This window comes from Sarcophilus harrisii, chromosome 3 (assembly GCF_902635505.1).
Source record: "Sarcophilus harrisii chromosome 3, mSarHar1.11, whole genome shotgun sequence".
In the NCBI taxonomy this organism is placed as follows: Eukaryota; Metazoa; Chordata; class Mammalia; order Dasyuromorphia; family Dasyuridae; genus Sarcophilus; species Sarcophilus harrisii.
The window spans coordinates 491,679,894-491,704,426 of record NC_045428.1 but is presented as its reverse complement, the minus strand read 5'-3'; the positions used below and the strand labels follow the sequence as shown (position 1 = coordinate 491,704,426).

The window sequence follows — 24,533 nt, the reverse complement described above, 5'->3', positions numbered from 1 at the left end:
TATATATATATACATATATATATATATGTATATATATATATATATATATATAATGAATCTTAACACAATAGTGCAAAAAAATTAATCCAAGAAAATTGTCCTGGAGAGATAGAAGAAAATAGAAATAAAAAATTATCACCAATTATCACCTTAAAGAGATCCTATGTAGAAAACACATTTTCTTCCATTTTTTTTGCACTATTGTGTCAAGATTCATTTTTTGGGCACAGCTTTCAAATAGTCCAATTATTCTTATATTTTCTGTTCTTGATATGTTCTTCATATCTATTTTTTTTATATTTCACATTCTCTTCTATTTTTTTTTTTCATTCTTTATATTTTGTTTTTTTTTCCCTTGGATTCTTATAGTTTTATTGGTTGTTCCTTGCCAAATTCTAATTTCCAAAGAATCATTTTTTTTCTTTAAGACTCTGTATTTCTTTGTCTAGTTGGTTGACTTTTTTCCTATTCTTGTTTTTCTTGAATGGTTGTTTTTTTATTATTTTTTCCTCAATCTTTCTCTTATGATTTTTTGTATTTTTTGAGTTCTTCTAGAAATTCTTCTTCCAGAAGAGGTAGCCATTTAATGTTACTCTTTGCAGTAGAAAAAGTCTTGTTTTAGGGGCAGCTAGGTGGTACAGTGGATAGAGCAGTAGTCCTAAAGTCAGGAGGACCTGAATTCAAATGTGGTCTCAGACACTTGACACTTCCTAGCTGTGTGACCCTGGGTTTCACTTAACCCCAATTACCTCTGGGGGGAAAAAAGAAAGAAAAGGTCTTTTTTAAACTTCCCTGTTCTCCTCTGAAAATGAACCCTGGTCTTTCTAATTCCATAATAAATTTCTATGTTTGGGTTCTTTCTTCTTTGTCTGCTCATTTTTTAATGAGTAGTATTGGTGTAAGTACCTCTCATCCTGAGGTGGGGAAGGAGGTTAGTGCCTCTACTTTCACTTCAGCTTTTCCCTTTGACCTGGACCTCTAAACCAAAAGCTCTAATCTCCTAAAAGTGATTGTAGCTAGCAGCTTCCCTGCTCCCCTGCTTCTGCACTTACTTTTCCTTTTCACCCAGGATTGTCTTGCAACAGCACAGCTGAGCCTGGCATTCCTAATCAGCAGAGATTCCATCAGTCTTCCTGGACTCAGATTCCCTGACTCCCCATCCTAGCCAGAAGGTAAAAGTTCTTGTGGTTGAGGCTAAGGCTACCTCCAAACCCAATTAGCCTCAGGGCTCCCTACCTGTTATTTCTATAGAACTAGCCTGAAAATGTTTATACTTCACATTGGTTAAGCCCAGAACCTGGAGTCTTGCAGTATTTTCCTGTTGTCCCAGGAGTATCCCTGTTCTTTTTCCAAGTCTTTTTATTTTTCATTGGTCTGTGTTTGCTTTGAGATGCAATTTTATTCTGTTTATGGGGAAAATCTAGAGAGCATGAAATTTTCTGACCTACTCCTCCATCTTCCCAGAATCCTCCCCCAAAAAACATTTATTAAGCTCATTATATTCTAGGCATTCTGTTAAGCAGTAGGGATACTGAAAAAAAGCAATAACAATCCATGCCCTAAAAAACTATCTATTCTGATGAGAGAAATTTCACTGTGACTCATCTTTGATAATTTCATTGTTCAGTTAGGGGACCATTCTGAGTATTTGAAAATGCATGAATTAGGAGGTATAGTACAATACTAGAACTGTATTTTCTGATTTTTTGTTCTCATCTCTAAACACTTTTTTCAGCTACTGTTGATATTCCCTGACTGTGTTTGGATTTTTTTAAAAGCATTTGGACCATAATAAAATACATCTGGTCACAACTTTCCTTATTATCACCAGTTGCTTTGGTTTTATATTATATGAGAAACTGAAAGATTATTTTTCTTTAGATTCTCTTCTTTTTTTCTCCATTTGTTTTCTCTCTTAAAGATTTTAGTGTCCTAATTTGTATGTCTAGCTAGACAGCATGAAAGTCTGATGTGGCTAAGGAGAAGCCAGTTACAGAGGGGAAAGTAGAGAATCATATATTTCTCATAGGCACCAACCCAATCATGATTTTATTTTATACTTTTTTGTGGTTAGCTCAGTTGGATGCAGCAAGATTCTACTGAAGTCAGTGTCATGAGTGCCAACCTCAGGAATCTAAAAACCTGGTTTTGCTCTGTTCTACAACCACAATAAATTCTTTGCCTGTGCCAACACTATGAAATATAACTAATGTGGATCATAAAAAAAAAAAAACTATTGTAGAAGAGGGTAAAGGTGTAAAATACAAAGAGCAAAGTCATTCCTACAGCAGAAAAAAAAAGCAAAACAGAATATCTGAAGCAGGATTTGTGGCACCACACTCAGAGGGGTCCTAAGAGGCCAAAAATGTTATTCTAGAGGCAGTGCCTGTATTATGTTACAAATCCTGTGTTTCCAGTATGTGATGAGTGTAAATCAATATGCAAGTACTGGTAACATAGAGGAAGACTACGTAATGATGCAATCACTCACTGTAAGTGTTTCTTTTTATAAGAAAGTGATGTGGTGAAAGAGGAATGTCAAAGTGGAACAAAGTCCCAGTGGCTATATTTTACAAGGAGAATGAAGTCCAGCATCTTGTGAACTGATTCAATTAAATCACATGAATGTAATAAATAGTTGCTTAAAAGAAAAACTTATTTATCTTCTGGGAGATTTAACACTGCCTCAATGGATATATTACTTTGCCAAATTTGTGAAATGTATCAATTTTATATTAAATCCAAAAATTCAGATACAATTTCACATTATTCATAAAAATAATGACATTGTTGTTGCCTCTTGCTTGGTCTTTCTTGTTTTTTATACTTTAAGAACAATATATACCCAACAATAAAAGAATATATTTCCTCATGTGTGAAATTGATGGTGGTTGTAAATGAGGAGTAAATGATTCCTAAGGTGCCTTCTGGCTTTGAATCCTATGGTTCTGAATGTTTGCATTTTCTTCCTTTGCACTTGATCTGGTTAAAAAAAATAACATTCTTCAGACAAAGTTAAAGCTAAAATAGATTTAATCAAAAGAGAAAGACAGGGAAAATATATTATATATCAGTAATATTAATCAATATTATACTATTTAAAATACCTAAATAGAATAAAAGTGGAATATTACTATGATTTAGGAAATGATGAATTAGTGCAATGATGAGTTAGAAAAATATGGAGAGACTTGGACTTATGAGGGAAGATGTTATCCACCTTCAGAGAAACATATGTGCACCTATCTATGTATGATTACAAATATCTATGTATATGTATGTATATATAAGTTTATATATGTGTATATACACACACATACATACACACACATATATCCATGCCTAAATTGTAGACTTTGTGGAGGGAGGGAAATGTAGAATGTAGAAAAGAATAAAGTAAAAAGTACATAGCAGAAAACAAAAGAAAATCTACAAGTAGACCAAAAAAAGATAGACAACTCTAAACACAATGTGTAGTATTTATTATGTAGACTTCCTTGAAATGGAAATTTATTCCTTTATATTTTGAATCTTCTTTTATATTCTACTGTGCACATGGATTTTTTCTTTTTCTATTTCATATTTTAATTTTAAATAAATTAACTTTAAAAAGAAATAAGAACAATTAACTTTCCTTTGTGTTGAAATCCTCTGAACTATTGCTTTTCTATTAATGGATAAGAAAAGTTTTGCAATCAGTAGATATCTTCAACATATGGTTAATGAGTTGGGCATGGTTTCAAAGATGATAAAGTTATTTCCATTACCCAATGAATATATTGATTTATTTTCTATTAGAACTCAAATATTTTGGTCATTATGAAAGTGAACCATTTAAGAAACATGTATTTCTGGATGCAGAAAGAAATATTCAGCAGAGAAGTTAGGGAAAAAAATAAACACAAACCCAAAGATAAATAGTGAACCCCAATATTCTCGGAGTCTCACATGACCTATCCACACTCACCCAGGAGTGACTCAGTATTGACCAAGCACAGCCCTGGCTGCTCTTTGTAAAGGAAGCTTGGAAAACCTCCCCTTCCCTAAAAGCAGTCCTTAACTTTTTTTTTTTTTTTTTAAATGAGTAAATAAATAAGCTTTTCTAGTGAAAGATAAGAACAGATATCTAACTGTGAGGAGACTAAAGGCAGATTGTCTCCAGATGAAACCCCAAAAGGTGATATAATCTGATCCCCATCACAATGGCTCTCCTAGAACAAATTTAAAAGGATCTCAAAAGAGAGCTAGAAGAAAAATGGGGAAAGGAAAGGAAAACTTTGCAAGCAGGTCTGGAAAAAGCACATAATTCATTAAAAGATACATTTGATAAAAATGGAAAAAGAAAATAACTCCCAGAAAAACAGAATTTGTGAAATGGAAAAAAATTTCATAGACCAAAACAACTCATTTAAAAATTCAATTGGTCAAATGCAAAAAGAAGTAAAAAAAAAAAAAAAAAAAAAAAAAAGTAAATGAATATTCATTAAAATTCAGAACTTAACAAATGGAAATGAATGACTCAATGAGACAAAAAGAATCAGTCAAGCAAAACCAAAAAATAGAAAAAATAGGAAAAAAATAGGAAAATACCTAATTGGGAAAACAACTGACCTGGAAAATAGATCTAGAAGAGACAATCTAAAAATTATTGGACTCCATGAAATCCATGATGAAAAAAAGAGCCTAGACAGTATTTTTCAGGAAATCATCAAAAAGAATTGCCCACATGTCATAGAATCAGAAGGTAAAATGACCATTGAAACAATTCACCAAACACCTCCTGAAAGAGACCCCAAAATTAAAACCCCAAGGAATATAGTGGCGAAATTTCAGAACTATCAGACCAAGATAAAAATATTACAAGCATTCAGAAAGAAACAATTCAAATACCAAGGAACCACAATAAGCATTATTCAGGACCTAGCAGAGACTGGAATCTGATATTCCAAAAGATAAAGGAATTTGGAATATAGCCAAAAATAAATTATCCTGCTAAACTGAGCATTTTCTTTCAGGGAAGAAGATGGACATCCAATGAAACTGGTGAATTCTATTTATTTTTGATGAAAAGATCAAAGCTAAACAAAAAATTTGACCTCCATATATAGAACTCAAGAGAAGCATAAAAAGGTAAAAAGAAAAAAAAATTCAAGAACTATTTCTGTTATGGGTATACATAGAGAATACATGTATAATCTGATTTTATTGTTATAATATAAAAAAGAAACTAAAGATGGAAAGGGGATTGTAACAGAAAAAAAAGGTGAAAGTGGAGATAAAATAAGGGAAATTACATTTCAGGAAGAGGAAAAAAAATCTATTAAAATTGAGGGGGGAAAGAGAGGATGACAAATATTGTGTGAATCTTACTCTCATCAGATTTGGCCCCCCAAAAAAGAATATTTGATATATTTGGTTTCACCAAGAAACTTCTCTCACATTATAGAAAAGTGGGAGGGGAAAGGCAAAAAGGGAAAGGGTAGGCTAAATAGAAAGGAAATCAGAAATAGTAGGGGAAAGGTATAAAATAGGGGAAGGGTCTCTAAAGGGGGAGAACTGCTTGAGGGAAGTAGTGCTTATAAGTAAACTACTGGGGAGGATGGAAAGGGGAAAAAGAAAGAGAAAAGTAAAATTTGGGGTTAATAAGATGGCAGGAAATACAGAATTAATAATTTTAACTGTAAATGTGAATGGGGTGAACTCTCCCATAAAACATAAGCAGATAGTAGCAGGATTAGAAATCAGAATGCTACAATACGTTTTTTACAAGAAACATTTAAAGCAGAGCAATACATATAAAGGTAAAAGTCTGGAGTGGAATCTATTATGCTTCAGATAAAGTTTAAAAAGCAGGAGAGCCATCTTGATCTCAGATCAAGCAAAGCAAAAATTGATCTAATTAAATTAGATAAGGAATCTTGCTAAAGGGTACCATAGATAATGAAGCAATATCAATATTAAACATATATGCACCAAGTGGTGTAGCATCTAAATTCCTAAAGAAGAAGTTAAGAGAGCTGCAAGAAGAAATAATCAGCAAAACTATAATATTGAGAGATCTCAACCTTACTCTCTCAGAACTAGATAAATCAAATCACAAAATAAATAAGAAAGAAGTTAAAGAGGTAAATAGAATACTAGAAAAGCTAGATATAATAATTTTTTGGAGAAAACTGAATGAAGACAGAAAGGAATATATTTTCTTCTTAGCAGTTCATGGAACCTATACAAAAATTGACTATATATTAGGACATAAAGACCTCAAAATCAAATGCAGAAAGGCAGAAATAGTAAATGCATTTTTTTTTTTTGAGATCACAGTGCAATAAAAAATATATTCAATAAAAGGCCAGGGAAAAATAGGCCAAAAAGTACTTGGAAACTAAATAATCTCATCCTAAATATTGAATGGGTGAAACAGCAAATCATAGACACAATCAATAATTTCATCCAAGAGAATGACAATAATGAGACAACATACCAAAATATGTGGGATTCAGACAAAGTGGCAATAAGGGGAAATTTTATATATCTAGAGGCCTACTTACATAAAATAGAGAAAGAGAAGATCAATGAATTGGGCTTGCAATTAAAAAAGCTAGCCAACAAACACATTAAAAAACCCCAAATCAAATGCCAAATTTGAAATTCTAAAAATAAAAGGAGAGATCAATTAAATTGAAAGTAAAAAAAAAAAAAAAAAAAAAAAAAAAAAAAAAACTATTGAATTAATAAATAAAACTGAGTTGGTTTTATAAAAAAACTTTATTTAATTTCTTAGAAAAAGGAAAATCAAATTGTTAGTCTCAAAAATGAAAAGGGAAAACTATCCACTAATTAAGAAGAAATTAGAGTAATTATCAGGAGTTACCTTGCCCAACTTTATGACAATAAATTTGACAATCTAAGTGAAATGGAGGAATACCTACAAAAATATAGATTGCCCAGATTAACAGAAGAAGAAATAAATTACTTATATAGTCTCATTTTAGAAAAAGAAATAGCTATTAATCAACTCCCTAAAAAAATCCCCAGGAACAGATGGATTTATATGTGAATTCTACTAAACATTTAAAGAACAAAACTATTTGAAAAAATAGGGAATGAAGGTCTGCTATCAAATTCCTTTTATGACACAGTCATGTTACTAATACCTAAATCAGGTAGGACAAAAACAGAGAAAGAAAATTATAGACCAATCTCCCTAATGAATATTGATGCAAAAATCTTAAATAAAATATTAGCAAAGAGATTACAAACAATCATCCCCAGGATAATACACCATGATCAAGTAGGATTTATACCAGGAATGCAGGGCTGGTTCAATATAGGAAAACTATTAGCATAATTGGCTATATCAATAACCAAATTAATAAAAAAACATATGATTATCTCAATAGATGCAGAAAAAGCATTTGATAAAATCTAACATCCATTCCTAATAAAAACACTAGAGAGTATAGGAATAAATGGACCTTTCCTTAATACAGTCAGCAGTATCTATTTAAAAGCATCAGTAAACATCATATGTAATGGGAATAAACTGGAACCATTCCCAATACGATCAGAAGTGACACAAGGTTGTCCACTATCACCATTACTATTCAATATTGTAATGCTAGCTTTGGCAATAAGAGAAGAAAAAGAGATTAAAGGAATTAGAATAGGTAAAGAGGAAACCAAATTATCACTCTTTGCAGATGATATAATGGTATACTTAGAGAACCCTAGAGAATCAACTAAAAACTGTTAGAAATAATTCACAACTTTAGCAAAGTTGCAGGATACAAACTAAATCCACATAAATCATCAGCATTTTTATATATCACTAACAAAATCCAACAGCGAGAGATACAAAGAGAAATCCCATTAAAATAACCACCAACAGTATAAAATATTTGGGAATCTATCTGCCAACAGAAAGTCAGGAACTATATGGGCAAAACTATAAAACACCTTGCACAAAAATAAGCAATTGGAAAATTATTGAGTGCTCTTGGATAGGCTGAGCGACTATAATAAATATGACAATACTCCCTAAACTAATCTATTTATTTAGTGCTATACCAATCAATCTCCCAAAAACTATTTTAATGACCTAGAAAAAATAATAACAAAATTCATCTGGAAGAACAAAAGATCAAGAATTTCAAAGGAATTAATAAAGAGAAAAGCAAATAAAGGTGGCCTAGCTGTACCAGATCTAAAACTATATTATAAAGCAGCAGTCATCAAAACCATTTGGTACTGGCGAAGAAAAAAGAAACTAATCAGTGGAATAGATTAGGTACACAGAACAAAATAATCAATGACTATAGCAATTGAGTATTTGACAAACCTAAAGGCCCCAGATTTTGGGATAAGAATTCACTATTTGACAAAAACTGCTGAGAAAATTGGAGACTTAGTATAGCAGAAAATAGGCATAGACCCATACCTAACACCATATTCCAAGATAAGGTTGAAATGGATTCATGATCTAGACATAAAGAATGATATTATAAACAAATTAGAACATAGGATAGTTTACCTCTCAGATTTATGGAGGAGGAAGGAATTTGTGACCAAAGAACAACTAGAGATCATTACTGATCACAAAATAGGTAATTTTTTATTATATTAAGTTAAAAAGTTTCTGTACAAACAAAATTAATGCAGACAAGATTAGAAGGGAAACAATAAACTAGGAAAAACATTTTTACATCCAAAGGATCTAATATAGGTCTCATTTCTAAAATATGTAGAGCATTGAATCAAATTTATAATAGTTCAAGACATTCTCCTATTGATAAATGGTCCAAGGATATGAACAGACAATTTTCAGATGAAGAAATGAAACTATTTGTAGTCACATAAAAAAGTTACTTCAAATCATTATTGATCAGAGAAATGCAAATTAAGACAACTCTGAGAAACCACTACACACCTCTCAGATTGGCTAAGATGACAGGAAAAGATAAGGACAAATGTTGGAGGGGATATAGGAAAACTGGGACACTGATACATTGTTTCTGAAACTGTGAACAGATCCAACCATTCTAGAGAGCAGTTTGGAACTATTCTCAAAAAGTTATCAAACTGTACATACCCTTTGATCCAGCAGTGTTTCTACTGGGATTATATCCCAAAGAGATTTTAAAGGAGGGAAAGACACCTACATTTGCAAAAATATTTGTGGCAGTCCTCTTTGTAGTGGCAAGAAACTGGAAACTGAGTGGATGCCCATCAATTGGAGAATGGCTGAATAAATTATGGTATATGAATGCTATGGAATACTATTGCTCTGTAAGAAACAATGAGCAGGATGATTTCAGAGAGGCTTGTAGAGACTTACATGAACTGATGTTAAGTGAAATGAGCAGAACCAGATCATTATACATGGCAACAAGACTATATGATGATCAATTCTGATGGATGTGACTCGCTTCAACAATGAGAGGATTCAAACCAGTTCCACTTGTTCAGTGATGAAGAGAGCCATCTACACCCAAAGAAAAGACTGTGGGAACTGAGTGTGAAACACAACATAGCATTTTCACTCTCTCTGTTGTTATTTGCTTGCATTTTCTTTTCTTGGTATTTCTTTTCCTTCCTTCTTGATCTAATTTTTCTTCTGCAGTAAGATAATTGTATAAATATGTTTACATATATTGGACTTAACATGTATTTCAACATATTTAACATGTATTGGACTACCTGCCAGCTAGGGGAGGGAGTGGGGGGGGAAGGAGGGGAAATTTTGGAACCAAAGGTTTTACAAGGGTCAATGTTGGAAAAATTACTCATGCATATACTTTGTAAATAAAAAAAAAATTTTTTTAAGAATAATATAGATGACTGGGAGCATAACTACTGCATTTGACTTTAAAATTTTCTACCCACTTAATAATTTTGGTGGAAATCAGATCAATATGTTATTGAACTGTATCTGATAAATAATGCACAAAGACTATGAACATCTTTGTAAATGTTTCTGGTAATAATATAATAATGAAACTTTTGTTGAGAGTTATTAAGTTGGTCCTTCTGGTTAAGGGTGATAATAGAATTTGGCCTGGTGGAGCTCAGGTCAGAAAAAGGAAATTTAGAAAAATTATTCCAAATGTAGCTTTTGATAATTACTTATTTAAAAATCCTCTTTTGTTCATTCTTCACTTCTGGAAGGCCCCCTAACTTCATGCTAGATAATCAAATACCATTTGTTAGACTTGTTACAAAGTGAAGGCCCTTTAATGATATTTACAATGACTTTGTTAATTTTCTTTTTAAGACTTTTTTCAATAGCAGTTATCATTTAACTAAATCACAATCTATTTTTGAGTAAATGAAGAAAGTCAGAAATATTAATCTGTCATAAGATTGCTAAAATTCTGCATACAATTAAACCAGTAAACTTACTGGTTTTCTTCATTAATCCCTGAAAATAGCCCCCAATTATTATTTAAAAGTGTTTACACACGTACACATGTTGTAAACATGTGTTTACACATGGTCAAAAATGCCATCATGGGACATACATAATTGTCAGATTTTTGAGTGTCAGTTATGAGACTGTCAGAAGATATGAGTGTTAGTTGATAAATTGCCTGTATAACTTGGGGGAAAGATAAAGACATGAGGTTTTTGATAGTCTTTGGTAAGGAATTAATTAGCAAAGTGTCTGACATATAAATATACTTAATAAATGTGTATATGGGAGGTTCATAGAGAACTAATATCTCAGATGAGAGGACTTGCCAAGTCCTTTTCAGAGCTGCTCATCTACCTTTTAGAGTCCACATCACCTAACTCCCTTTCTTGGCTTCAGAAAGCTGCAGCATGCACAGTAGTCATAGCCCAGTAAACCCATCTTGATAGACAGCTAAACCAGAGCTAACTAACAAGTCTTATCATTGGTGCAGGGTATTGTCTACCCCAAGCATATGAAGACTTTCCTCAATGGAATGAATGGGCAGATGAGAATAATTTGTTCTATTGACCATGAAGATGGCTGAAGTGGGAACTGTGGAACATTTACAGCTAGAGTAGATATTGAAGACATCAAGATTATGCATTGGATTCCAGGCAATTGTCCTGACTTTTGTTTTGCCATTGGACTTCAATGGCTGTGGAAGAGAAAGTGAGGCAATTTTGTGCAATTTTGCCTCACTTAAATCCAATTCATGAATATATTTAACATATCATCCCATAATGTCATTGGTTCTTTTTGAAAATGCAGGACAAGGGACAGCTAGGTGCTATCGTAGATAGACTAAAGGCCCTGGAGACAGGATAATTTGAGTTCAAATTCAGCCTCAGATATTTAACACACCTTTGCTTTATGACCCTGGGCAAGTCAGTTAACCCCAATTGCTTCACCAAAAAAAAAAAAAAAAAAAAAAAAAAAAAAAAAAAAAAAAAAAAAAAAAGGAAGAAAGAAAGGAAGGAAGGAAGGAAGGAAGAAAAAGAAAGAAAAAAAGAAAGATGAAGGACAAGCACTATTTAATAAATGCTTGTTAACTTGGTGATACTTTATTTTCTGTCCTTAAATTTCCCACTTCTGTGGTCCTTAATAGTGTGCGATCTATTTGGTTCTACTTTTTTTTTTCACTTTACCTTATTTTATAAAGATCTTTTCCAATTTCTTGGCATTTTTCATGCTTATAAGTTATACTTGGGTAATCAATAATCTGTCAACGAGTAGTATACTATTTTACTAATCTGCTACAATTTATATAATCATTTAGTTGTTGCTGAAATTAAAGTTGCTTTTAGTTTTTTGTTTTATAATTACAAATAACATACCATAAAGATCTCTGCACAGATAGCTTTTTAAAATATATACACCATTTTTAAAAATGCACCATTTTTAATACAATTTAAAAAAAAATAACACCATTAGAATATATTCATAACAAAGGAATGATAAAGAGCTATTTTTCTATCTTTCATTTTATGGTGCCAGATTGCTCTCAAGAAAGAGTTTTATCAGTTTACATTTCTACTAGTAATAAATGAGTGTACCTGTATTTTTATAACCATACCAGAATTTTCTTTTTTTAATTAAAGCTTTTTTATTTTTAAAATATATACATGGATAATTTTCAACATTCACCCTTAGAAAACCTTGTTTTGATTTTTTCCCTTCCTTATCCCCACCCTCTCCTCTAGATGGCAAGTGATTCAACATACATGCAATTTTTCTATACATATTTCCACTAATATCATACTGCCCAAGAAAAATCAGATCAAAAAGGGAAAAAAAAAAGAGAAAGAAAACAAAATGCAAACAACAACAAAAAAAAGTGAAAATACTATGTTGTGATCCTCATTTAGTTCCCACAGTCTTCTCTCTGAATGTAGATGGCTTTCTTCATCACATGATCATTGGAATCATCCTGAATCATCTTATTGTTGAAAAGAGCCATTCTAGTTTATTTTGAGCTTGTAATTGTATGATATAATTTAGGCCAGTTTTTAAAATTTAACATATGTATATATTTTTCATTAAGTATATTTTCTATATGCAAAATAGTAATGTATATTTTTTCTTGACCCATGATATAACTGTCTGTCTTTTATTGGGAGTATTTGCACTATTTAAGTTTACTATTTCAAGTTTTACATTTTTCAGTCATTTTCCTCCTTATTTTACTTGATGTTGCTTAGAGAGCGTAATGTATCAATCTTCCTTCTATAATTACTTTATTAAAATTAGTAAATAAAACAAGGTATAGTTTTCTTTTGAACTTTTGAACTTATATTCCTATAAACCTTAATTCCTTTTTAATTGAACTAGCTTTTCACTTTTTGTTGCTATTATTCCTAACCAATATTGGCTGTTTTTACTGATATCAAATGTGCCACAGAATACTGCTAATTGTCTTTGTATTCTAAGTGGACCTGAAAGATTATAAAAATCAGATCTTCATTCTAGAAATGGGAATCTGCTACCAGTGGGAACAGATTTCTTAGAATGCAAATAAATCTCTTTTCTTTTGTTTTGTGCTACTATTTTTGTTCTATAGTCCAGGATGCCTCTTTCAAGAGATTGAGAGAAATCTCAGATACTTCTACAATCCATCTTTCACATATGCCTCTGCTCTAAAAGCTTCTGTGACTCTATATAACCTATAAAATAAAGTAAAACTCCTACTTTTGAAATTTAACTTCCCTCACAATGTGGAATTGGTCTATCCTTATAGACTAATTATACATCAGTCCCGTTCAAGAACTCTACATTTCAAACAAGCTGAGTATATATTCCTGATTCATGAGATTTCATCTCTTTTCTCTGTACCTTTGAACAGTCTGTCTTCTATACCTGGAATGTTCTCTCTGTTGAAAAGAAAATTCTTTGTTCAGGCTTTTGCGCTGAATAATAAGGCAAAACTCAGGACAAAGAGAATTAAAAGGAGTTTATTAAAAGTTTGTCAAGGTAGCAACATGCTGACAGACTAATCACTGGAGATCAACAAGGGTTTCAAGATGGAGCCAGTTTTTAATGATAACTTTTGTAATAAAATACAAACAATTCAGATAGATCCACATCAGCAAAAGAGGCTAGATCATTGCATCATAATTCCTCCCCAAGGTAGGTATATGTGACAATTTCCCAAGTACAAATAGGTAGGGACTGACTTGGTACATGATAAATTTCACATAGTACAAAGCTTCAGATTGGGTGACTCCTCCCTCAACACTACCTGACAAGCAGGTATGAGAATAATGGATCACTGGGTAACCATAACTTTTAATATCTCTTAGCACTTCTATCTTTTGGGACCTCTAACAAGAGGTTTATACTGTCTTTCTTAACTTTGCATTTATTTTTTATTTATTTTAATTTGCTTGTTGTGCTCCCCTCCTCTTTAGAGAATGTAACCCTTCCCCCACCTCCAACTGCTTCCCCCAAAATGGAAGGACCTTAGAATGAGAAACTTTTAGCATAGTTCCTGACTTATATTAAGTAATTAATAAGTGCTTCCTTTATTAATTAGATATTTGATACACTACCACTGATGAAAAAGGATCCACTTTTGCAGAGTTTGTGTGTATATATTTCAAATTTTGCTTTGTTATCGATTTCTTGATGTATCCACTATAGACCAATAAACTGAGTGTAGAATAGGTAATCTATGTAACTATTATAATTATACCCAGAATGTAGTTGAACTCTGAGGGAAAGAATCAGTAGAAATGCATCTACTCCTGGATTATGTAGGCCACTATCAGCATACAGATTAAATCAATCCAAGGTTAGGTAGTGAGAATCATTAGGTGCTAATGTGGGAGATGAGGGAAGTCACAAAACATGGGAGAAATTTTTGTTTTCCAGATACTAGCTAGGAAACCTGATGGGATACTTCATTTGGACTGAGCTCTTGACTATTTGTTCCTTCCTGAAATGATTCAGTGGGCATAGGTATAGCAGGAGTTATAGACATGACAAGTACATTATTAGGTAAGGGAAGATATTTGAGTAATAGATGGGAATTACTCAGCCATGATTAGAAAGGAATACTTTCTTAGGACCATATCCAATGGATGATAGAGATGGTTTTCATGGGCAGTTGATGTAATAGAAGTCAAATACATTAGCAAACAGAATAATACTAGAGGAATCCTGTTTCTAAGAAACACTATTCAATTTCTGAGAAAACACCATAAGAAATAAAGCAATGGATCAATGGATTCTGTATTAGGCCAGGAGGATATTTGTACATCCTTTAATAAAGGAAGAATCTAGTCTTTAATTGAATACTTGGATCTAAAATGAGTGATCACTCCTGGGCATAAGAACTATTTTTAAGGCCTGAAAGCTATTTTGGTGGCAATACCTAAAAATTAACAATAAGGACTCAGTCTCTTAGTATTTGTGATGAGGAAGATATGATTCCACTTTCTTGAATTCCTTTTGACTTTTATGTTGGTGGGTCCTGGTTTTGACTTGAAATAAACTAAGTGTGTTTGCTCCCTTATCCCCAAGATAGAAAGTACTTTCTGTTAATGATTGTGGTTCCTGCTCCATCAACATAAGCCCAACATAGATACAACAATAACTACTAATACTAGTACTAGGACTACAACTATTGCTACTGCTTCTTCATATTGATAGTATCACCATTCAATCCTTGGTAGATTTTTATATGTTGCAGAGAAGTTTTTATATCATCAGACAAGTGCCTGACTTCCATTATGAAAGTAAAAGGAGAATTCATGAATACTGGAAATCAGTTGTCAGTTTTGTGTCATCTAGACATCTAGATAAACTGAGTGTGTTCAACATAGGAAAGAAAAGGAAAGAAAGAAAAATGAAATCTCAAACTAAGAATTCATACATGAAGATTTGGTTGTCAACAGGACAGGAATTGTGCCTTACTGGATATAACTTGCAAATATTTGGAAAAGAGGTAGTTATATAGGACATGCTTGATTATGTTACTTAGACTTCATTAGGAAAGCATTCTCATTTTCATGGTCACTTTCCAGCTAAGCCAAGGGCTTATATTGGGGGGGAGGGGGAGGGAAGAAGAGGAAGAAGGAGGGGGGTTGGTTGACCTAGACCCATTTGGAGATGGTTAGATGATTAACTCCTTTTGTCTATCCTGGGTAGAAGGAGGTAGGAATTAGCACAGAGTGTGAATGAAAAATGAGGCATATCCTGAGGAAAGAAGTATTTCATTGTAGCCAATAATTAACTCTTGAAAAGAAATATGAATTTCACAGAGTCATCCAATATTACCTGAAAGAGGACCATCCCTCAAAAGTCAGCCCTATAGACACATACCAAGTTGATATGTAGGTCCTTTGTCTTCATAAAATGGATACTATTTGTCATTACATTTATAAACATTTACTCAGGCCATGTATTTAAAATGTCTTCTGGAAAAGGAAAATAGGTGAAGGTTTTGCAGAATTCCATAATCAATCCATGAAGCTATCCCTTGTGTGATAATCTCAAATCAAATCTCATACTTCTGAGAGAAATGATAATAATCAGTATCTTGGAAAGATTACAAGGTCTCTCCTTGTTCTAAATTCCTCATTTTAAAAAGTTCAAGAAAAACAAGTTTTCTTGAAGGACATTATTGATGAGATTTACATTGACTCTCTCAATTTTGTTCAGACCCCACCCAACTTAACAAGGAATTTAAACTAAGGGAGGGTACCCATTGTCTTCTATTCAAGTAAGGGTGGAAACATATTCTTTTATCTAGGTAGCCCAAGGCTGTGGATGATCTGAACAGAGATAATTTCTCAGTCCAAAGATGGCAAGATGTCACTAGCAGCCCCTCATGGCTTTGAGAATACAAACTGTGAGTCCATTACCATGATTGTCATTGGTCTAAAAATGACAGCCAAATTACCATCCTCTTATTGATAGCCTTCTGGCCTTATTAATAAAATGATTAAATTACCCAGAAACTGTATCTCTTGAACTTTTTTAAATGTCACAACTATGACAAAGATCTGACTTAAGGTCTCCCAGGAAAGATACCACTTTAAGCTTTCATGGTGAGATTTCTTCACCCAGAAAGAGGGTTTTTCCCTCTTGAGATTTTGATTTATCTCAGCCTCAAATTTCTAATCCTAACTTTTGATTATTTCAGTAATCATAAATGTATCAACGTTTGTTTTTAGTATTTGAGTACAGCTTTTTTTCTAATCTTTCACTCTCATAGGGTAGCAATCTACCCTATGATTTAGGGTAGATCCCCTGAAGTACACTATGATGAGGTTAGGATAGCAATTTCTAGTTCAAAATAAACATGTAAACAAATTCACATTGGCCATTCTCTTTGCCAAGAGGTAGGTTTATTTAGGGGGAAAGGTTACAGACAAAATGAAGAGGTAAAATAGGCACCAGGGATGGCAAATATGAATTAGAGTTGGGAGAGCATATTGTTAGCAAGAAAAAGTCAAGTTCCCCAGGGGAACTCTCGATTGAGAAAAGAAATTTTCCATGAAGTTGGGATATGTCATTGACTGACAGCTTAAATTTATAGAGAAGTTGGGAATTTGGTTATACCTGATAATATCCAGTTAGGTTTCTTCTGATAGGGAAAGAGAAAAAGTCCACATCATACTATATGAGGATGATAGAGAAGAAAAACTTGTTTACACAGTAAAGGGCCAACTGGGAAACGGGGTATAGTGGAAATTCAACTTATAAAACCAATTTCTGGTTAACCTCCCAAAATACAAGTAGTATATTTTGAATTTCATGCAGAATTAGTATTTCAAAAAGGGAAATCTTGGCTTATACTCTAAAAGAATCTCTAAAGCTACAATCCTTGCTTTTAAGTTTTTGAAGTTACATATAAATTAAAGTGTATGTGTTAAAGGAACTCTAAGTAAAAGTGTAGAAGTATTTAAGAGGGCCTTGAGGATCTATCCTTAGCATTTTCAGATAAAAATGTGTCAAAAGAATTCTTGATAACAGATAAAGTGAGCATATTAAGCAAAAAAAATTAAAGAAACTATGTGAAAAAGTAAAGGATAGTACTTAATTTCAACTTTTCATTTCTGGGTTATTAAGGCTCTGTTGAATTTGTTTCTGGTTTTTTTTTTTTGGTCTGTGTTAGCTTCCTTTCTGTCTAAGTGAGTTTACTGATTGGGGGGTAGAATCAGAACAGGAATGTTTCTGAGTAAAAATTCCAACTTTTTTTTGGTGGGGCTTTATTTTGTATCTCCAAGCTGGTAACATCTCAGACCAAGAGCCTGTGGCTTGGTAGTAGTCTATAAGAACTGATTCTTAGGAGCAAACATGTCATCTTAAATGAGGTTAATTAGTAAACTACTTAAAGACATTGGATTAGGTTTATATTAATTCTAGAGAAATGTCTCTCCTTGTACCTTCCCCCTGCCTCCCCCTCCCCCCAATATGCCAGATGTGTTTAAAAATGTAAAAAACAAAAGTTTGTTTTGGTTTGTATTGATGAGATCTTGGATGTCTGGGGTGCAATTGGCAGAGAAAGACTTTAAGTTCTGTCCTGAGCAAACAGGAAAGGGCACTGGTGGTGATTAGTTTAACCTTACAGCCCCACCTTTCTGTATCCAGGCAAAAAATCCAAGTTATGTCAAACACCTGAGGCCCCTCTCTGGGAGGTCATGCCTAGCTATGTCCTGTCAGAAATTCAAGTCATGTTCCTGAGTTAAATTTCCCCTATAAAATCTGTCCATAGCTCATGTCAGCTTTGCTGAATTCCCCTGGGTCAGTAGACCAGGATACTTTGCCTCATGGTGAATCTCTGATCTCCGCACACTGTGCTTCATGGTGTCTCTCCACTCAATCATCCCACTATGCCTTATGGTGTCTTTCTCTTTCTCATAGCTAACTAACTCTTTTAGGGTGCTAAATCCCTTTTAGGATTTAGCCTGCCAGTTAAGGGCATATCCAAACCTCCTGGGATATTTCTTTTCTCCTGGCTAGTTGTGAGTTCCACTAAGGAACTAGTCTTTTCCATAATTTTGTGTAGGACAAAGACCCCTGACTCAAATAAATCAAGATTTCTCAAAGTAAAATCAGAAAGGAATTTTTTTTACAATCTTAAGAGAAAGGGCATCTCCCTCCCAACAAGCAGTCAGACAAGGAGAGGCAAGTTACAATAAGGAGAGAATGATTATATTGTTGTGCCACAGTTCCCTTTTGATGTCCTGACCTAATTTCCTAATTGTCCTATTTAGTTACTCTGCCTCAGATTATAACCTTTCCCTCTTAATGTTTGATGAGAAAAAGGTCTACCTCAGTTGCTCAGCCCCAAAACCCCAGGCTATAATCATTCCCTCTTAAATGGTTGATGAGATAAAGGTTTTATATCTTTAGGTTATAATCATTCCTTCTTAATGTTTGACAGGATAAAACTTTATCCATTTTAGATGTCATTAAAATATCAGTAACCTCTCCAGTACCCCCTCCATTGTGTCATCCTAGGTGACTCCCCCCATTAGGTTATCCTCATCCAGGTACCTCCCCCATTATGTCATTGTTCTTGTTATCCTATAAAAGAGTCTTGCTGTCTAATTCTCATGCTGGATTCTCTGAGATGGTAGTCTCATCCAGCCCTGGGACCAAGATTCATTTGGTCCCAGTATATCTCTCCATTTAATAAACTATTAAATTGGTCTCTGTCTTGCTCACTTTCTTTGGCATTACAATATATGGGTCTGGGGTAACACTCTCTATAGACTGGACCTTTGCCCTAATTAATTGTAAGCCCAACCACATCTTTAGAATTACTAAATTACCTCATATGGGATTTTTAATGCCAAAGTAGGACTAAGTCTCACAAAGAAAAGGGCAATAAGATCCCATTCTTTGTAAATCACATGATTTCTGGAGAAAGAAATGGGCCTGGGGCACAGCTGACCTTCATTTGATTTTTAGAACACTATCTCCATCTTGTGAGATAGCTTTCACAGTTTGCTTCATTCAATTTCTTGCTAACTATACTTCCACTCTATTTCATATTTACCATTCCTAGTGTTTGTTATATCTCTTCATTTTATCTATAACCTCTTGTAAATAAACCTACTATTTACCAAAGAGGATGGTCATTGTGAATTCTTCCCATGACCAAACACCAATATTTGGTGCTCTCCCAAGTAATATTATTTGGTGCCTACAACAACCACATCATTTGCTATACCAGTCAAATCTTCAGATGTTTTAAGCATGTTGAAGGATGTGAGGAAGTTTGACTTTGTTGTAAGTAGAAATATTGAAAATGAAAATTTTGTAACTTAATTTGAAAGTCAATAGACAAAATTTTAGAGAGCTAAATGAAATCAAAATGGAGAAAAGTTTCAAACTTTTCTTATTATATACTATCACTTTAAAATCTTTGGCAGTAGATTTAACTAGATATAGTGAATTGTATCATATGAAATGCCTAAAATAAATAGCCTTTCTATAAAATATAAAACTAAATGATTGAAATGATAAATTATAGTTCATTATGCTTTCTTTGTTCTTTATGATAACATTTGGAAAATAGATTCGGGTATAATTGAATGTATTCTGGTCTTCTTTTATGTGAAATTTATCATTTATTTATTTATTATTATTTTACTATATCGGGAAACTTGTGAGCTGTATGGTTTTAAGCCAAACTATCTACCCTAGTTATGTGATATTTGTAATGTGCATAAAGATAATGGCTAAGATTAATTTGATAATTTATTTCATATATTTGATAAATATATTAGAAATATTGTTAAAATGCAAATTCTTTAATTCTTTTAGGTTATGGATGCAACTGTTAAAAGACTCATGGAAAAATAATAAAATAATGATCAGTAGCAGATTGATAACTGAGGTGTAAGTGTCAATATTTTATGATTTCAGGATCTAATATTATGTTTAGGTAGTTAAATTGCAATGATTTAACTTCTAGAAATTGCAAAGCACAAGATTTTTAGGAATCAATTCATAATCAATGTCAGCCTCAGAGTAAGTCTAGGAGTTCATCTGGTTAATTATGTTTGCCCATCTATCGGGATAAATCTGTAAAAGGGCTTATTAAATCTAATAGTAGCTAAATACTGAGTATGGTAAAGATATTGGGAATTGGGATTTGTGATTATTATGTAAAATTTTAAATGTTTCCTTGTCGTGTTCAATTATTTAATTATCATTTAAATAACTCTGAAAGTTTTTGAGGATTTCTACCTGGTGGACACAGTTTGTCAGTATTAGATCAAATTCCTTAGGTTTCTTTGCCGGGGTCAAAAACAAGAAATAAACCTTAGAATCTTGGAATATTTTAACCCAGAATATTTTAAACTAATCTGGTGATTGCAGGTGTGATTTCAAACTGTATTGTAAAACTTCACATCTATTTCCTAGTGTACACAGCTTGAAATTCCCAGGAGGATGTAAATGAAGAGTTGGAAAGCTCATCTATGTTCTCAAAGGTCGAGGCTGTAGATCTTAACTCTTTAAAAAAAAAAAAGTGGAATAAAAGGTTTTTTGGAGCTAGAAATTGTTACCACTTGTCTTTTGTTTTCTTTAAGGGAGAAATACATGAATTAATGGATAATCATCTTTTTCTTTTAAAGTGCTAATAGCACTGAGCTCAGAAATTAAAATGCTACCATTAAAATTATAAATTTAGATTTAAGTAAAATCTGCCCTCAAGGAAATAAAAACAGGGTGAGTATGCTTACTTTATCAGGATTTTTACAGTAAGTACAACCTAAGATGAAAAGATATTTGTTATTTGGCATTTAAAAAACTTTCCAGAAACAAAAGACTAAATTGCCTTTAAAGGGGTTGCTTAAATGCTAATTAAGAGGTGGTGGGAAAGAGTAGGGAATAAACACCTGCAACTTTTTTTTTTTAAGTATAGCTCTATTTGTTATTATAAAGTCTCAAGTTACAGTTAAGGTATAGTATAAGGCTATATTCCCATGATATTGTCTTCATTCAGTTAATTCCACACAGGCATATTCTTTCTGACATAAAAATATAAACATCTTTTGACTAAAGAAAAGTGGTAACTAGGAATTTTGTGATGATTAGGAATTTATTTTGTTATAGTACTTTGGGGATTATTTATGTTACTTAAGACATTTTACACAAATTTACTCTTTATAAATTCCAATTTTTAAAGATTTATTTTTGCTTTTAAGGTTGAAGGAGAGAGATATCTGTCACTTTAGAAGTTTCCCAGTGATTTGTTTCATGAAAGTTTAGTAATTATCTTTTTAATGTCAGGATATATGTTAAGCTATTTTTAAGAAAGAGAATTACTTTAAGAAAGAACAAGGGTTTAAGTAAAATAAAATCTTTGGAAAAAAAACTTGTAGTTTTTAGAAGGCATACTAAATTTTATTTATAAGATAATTTATTGCAATAATAATTTGATGACATGAATAACAATTACACTCAAAATTAGTGAGATTATTGTGTAAGAATATAGCTTTTGTGGAACCCTGAATTTTTCTTTTTGACTTTCATCCCTAAGTTTCTTGTGTCTTTGGATGCAGAAGAGGCATTTTAAGAAAAACATTAGCAGTCAGTAACTCAAAAGGAAACAACATCTAAGATCTAAGGGTAGTGATTATACATCTCTTGAATAAGGTAGGGAGGTTAATTGGGGAAAGATTAAATATTCCCATATAAGAAATTTGTCCACCTGGTTCCATGTGCTAGGTTACTTATAAGAGTATAGGTCTTATATATAGGAGGACCAGCTTTGATACTGTTATAACATTGTCCCTGCTTATAACTCTCATAGCCTATTATTATCATGGTAGGCAATGTGAAACTGTTAATTGATATCATTCTGAATCTGACTTGATCAAAAAGGAATGCCACTTAGCCAATGATCCATGGTGCCAGAAACCCACTGGTGCTTATATGTATGAACTGAAAGTGGAGTTTTCATGGAAAAAGATTGGGATTACATCTTTTGGCATGGGTCAACTAGGATTCTCCTGATTCAGTTTGCCCATTTCTTCTTGAAAATACCACTGAGCTAACTTTAAGTCGGGTTCGATATAATTTGCCATTTATGCAACTTTTACCTGGAACTGATGTTTTTTCTTATGTTTCTATTCTTCTTTTATGGCAGATTGTTGTAATTATGTCAGATGATCTGTATGAATACAATATTAAATCTTTATCTTATAGACTAATACTAGAGCACATTTGAATTATCATAAGCTATTTGCCTTAGAATTTTAGTCCTTTCTATATTCCAAACAATTAATTAAGTATTAAATATTCAGCCTTGACGTCTGTTACTAGTTAAATATTCTTGTGAAGATCAGGTCCTTTAATTTCTCACTGTGGTATGAGGATAATTAGGCAAATAATGCAAAGATTTGCAAAGCCAGGACATGATTCTGTTATTTAATGAGTGTCATCACTGTCTCAATTCTGTGTTAAGGAAAGGAATACCAGTATAATCAGTTACCTTAGAAGACAAATGACTTGTGGTCTATCTTGTAAATGCCTTAAGGAGACATTCACTTTTGTTAGAGGTTATTCATTTGAACATGGCTAGAAGTTGAATGTACTTTATTATAAATAACTTAATTGAAAATTACTATTTAAAAACTGATTACTCATTGTATTTATGTATCCCATCCCAGAATCTTTTGCTATAACTAAAGTTAATCTCACAACTTTTAAATGAATTTATTTTTGCATTGCAGTCCTTCCTATAAAAATTATACTGTTATCAATTGCTTAGTGGAATATCTTACTTCTAATGGTATGAGTGATGCCAAGTATAAAAATTAGGTTCAATTTTTTTTTCTAGTAATACACATAATGTTTGAGCTAGCATCCATTATCTGACCTGGTTATTAGCAAAGTAAATTTAAATTTGAGATACAATCAATTTTGTAGGAAATTTTAGTAGAGAAGATAATTTCTACAAGTGACCTGAGCTGAAGAACAACTCTGAAACTACTCCCAAACCACAGAACTGCATGTGATATTTCCAGAGGAAAGGAAGAAGAGATCTATGAATTTTATTTTGTTGTTTACTTTTTCCCTTTGTGCCCTCTATCTGTAATGTCTATTCCTCAAAGGGGATTGCCCTCTTTGATTTCATCAAAATATTATCAAAGGTTTTGCTACCTTTGATTTTGTCATAGCACATATATACATTTTTCTTTTTTCCCCTCACATCATCTTCTCTCCCTAAGTCCCATAGTCCAAAACCCTTGATGAGGCATTTGTCATCTCAGTTGTGGATTCATTGAGAAGGCAATGCCTCTCAATGAAAATAAATGGGGAGTCAAGAGAAATGATTATTAACAAGCAATATCTTGGGGAGATGCAAAGGTCTCATCTGTATCTAAATTTCTCTTTTCAAAAAGTTCAGCTTTCTTGAAGGACATTATTGATAAGGACATTGTATTAAATCTCCTCAGTCTTAGACCTTACCCAATCTTATGTAGGGAGGCCCATAGTCTTCTATTGAAGCTTGGGTAAAGACAGATCCTTTTGTCTAAATAGCCCAAGGTAGAGGGTAATCTGCATAGAGATAATTTCTCTGTCCAAGGATGACATGATATCATTAGAAGTCCCTCACTGATTTGAAGGATATATAAACTGTAAGCCTGGGGCAGAGCCAAGATGGTGGAGAGGACACACATCTTTTTCTGATATCTTCTCATGACCTTCAGACTAACTAGCAAATCTAGCCTCTGAATTAGTTCTGGACTGGCAGAACCACAAATATTGGGAGTGCAACAATTTACCAGCAAAAGATCTCCAGAAAAGGTATTTTTCAATCAGGCACAGAGGGAGGCAGCCAAGAGCAAACAGACTGAGCACAGACCCTGTGGAATGCAGGCAGCACACAGTTCTAGGGCAATGTGAGTTCTGTGCACTGGAGAATCTACAGGGAGCAATCTACAGCAATGTTGGCTACTCTGCCCTGGTTGCAAGCAAGAAGATCAACAGAGAAGTTGTAAAACATCAACACAAACACAAAAGGTAAATAGTGAACCACAAAAACACCAGAATCTCATGAGACCTGGCCACACCTAGCCAGCACTAGGAGTGAGTCAGCACTGGCCCAGCGCAGCTG

General features: G+C 33.0%; 1 pseudogene; it reads left to right on the top strand.

Annotated features, from left to right (window-relative positions):
- Positions 1 to 1,654: 1,654 nt before the first annotated feature.
- Positions 1,655 to 24,533, top strand: part of LOC116422591 — a 57,008-nt pseudogene continuing 34,129 nt past the window's right edge.